The sequence below is a fragment of the Centrocercus urophasianus genome, unplaced genomic scaffold (assembly GCF_019232065.1).
Source record: "Centrocercus urophasianus isolate 14NV4802_14NV808 unplaced genomic scaffold, USGS_Curo_1.0 seq_73, whole genome shotgun sequence".
Lineage (NCBI taxonomy): Eukaryota > Metazoa > Chordata > Aves > Galliformes > Phasianidae > Centrocercus > Centrocercus urophasianus.
The window spans coordinates 5,684,623-5,686,120 of NW_024885344.1; positions in this window are offsets into that span (position 1 = coordinate 5,684,623).

Genomic DNA, 1,498 nt, shown 5'->3' on the forward strand with positions numbered 1-1,498 from the left:
ATGGGTAAATCATCACCATTCTGCACTTTATTTTTGTTGTCTGATTTGGCACACCACTCAGAAGTTCTGAGCATTCACAAATGTAAATGAAGTGTCTAAGAGCTCAATGCTGAGTCTTCAGAGTACTGCTGCTTAGCTCCTACACTGTGGAAAATTAGTCCTAAAGTAGAAGGCATGAAGTTTGCAGAATTTAATCTCTGCCTTTGTGCTTGATAACATTTACTTTACAAAGATGCTACAATATATATTCTTGTTGCGGAACAGATCATACAGTGATGAACACTGAAAGCCTTTGAGGATGTTAATTCTTTCTTTAGAGCAAGATTTGAGGAGTGTGCGGTGAATATTATTCTTGGCTAACAGAGATGCTTAAGAGTTTAAGTTGATTGTTCTTGGTCCTCTGTCTCAACAACAGATAATTACATTATTGCCTCACACATTAAGCTCTTACTCTTCTCCCTTTCCAGTAAAGGAAACTGTAAAGATCTGGGGAAAAATAACTTCACAATACTTTAGCTTTTCTGAGAGAACAAAAGGGTGAGCAGTAGATTGCTATTTTCCCAGGGTAGCAATGAGGAAGAGTAGCAACAGCTCAAGGCTTACAGGATCTCCAGTCTCATTTAAAAGAACCAGTAAGTACTTTTTTTTTTTTTTTTTTAAATAGGTTTTACTCCTCTCTTGAAAAGAAGGCCTAACAATAGACTTCAGAGAGCTTACTGAGATCTAAGACATAGAAGACAGTGAAGGCAACTTGCAGAGAAGTAGAAACAATATGAAATATGTTTTATAATGATTTGACTTAGGTTATCTCATATTCAGTGACAGGTGTGGCTTTGCTTAAAGTGCAGCTATGTGCTATGTGCATCTTCAAATTAGCAAGAATACAAGTACAGTTATCTAAATTATTCTAAGAGTCCATGGGTTTACATAGGTAGTGATTTGGCAAGGCCTTTAAGTATTTGCTTAATTATAGTTGCAGCCTGTAATTTTCAGTTATCCTGACACCTAGTGGAATTCATTGCTCCAAGCAGAATATATAGGTTAATCTGGTAGAGCAATTGGAGAAAAATAAGAAAGTTGTGTAAGCCATCGATGGACAAAAATAACAAGATAGTCACCTGGACAACTACTTAAGCAATGAATTAGATAAAATGTGAAAAAGAATTTGACCCAATCCCTTCCCCTTTAGAAACATGCTAATAAAGCCAGACTAACTGTTGTACGGTCCCTGACCTGATATCTGATTTTTTAATGAAGATGGATTTCCTAGTTTCTTTTTATTATTACTATTCATTTTTCCTCCTCTATTTTTTTTTTTTTTCTTTTTATCTTTTTCTTTCTATTTCACTTGGAGGCATCACAGAATTCAGCTTAAGTTACATTCTGATCTTCATTAATATAATGTGAATATACTGAACCCTTTTAGTGTCTCATCAGAAGGCAGAATCTGATTCCTTTCCTTTCCTTTCCTTTCCTTTCCTTTCCTTTCCTTTCCTTT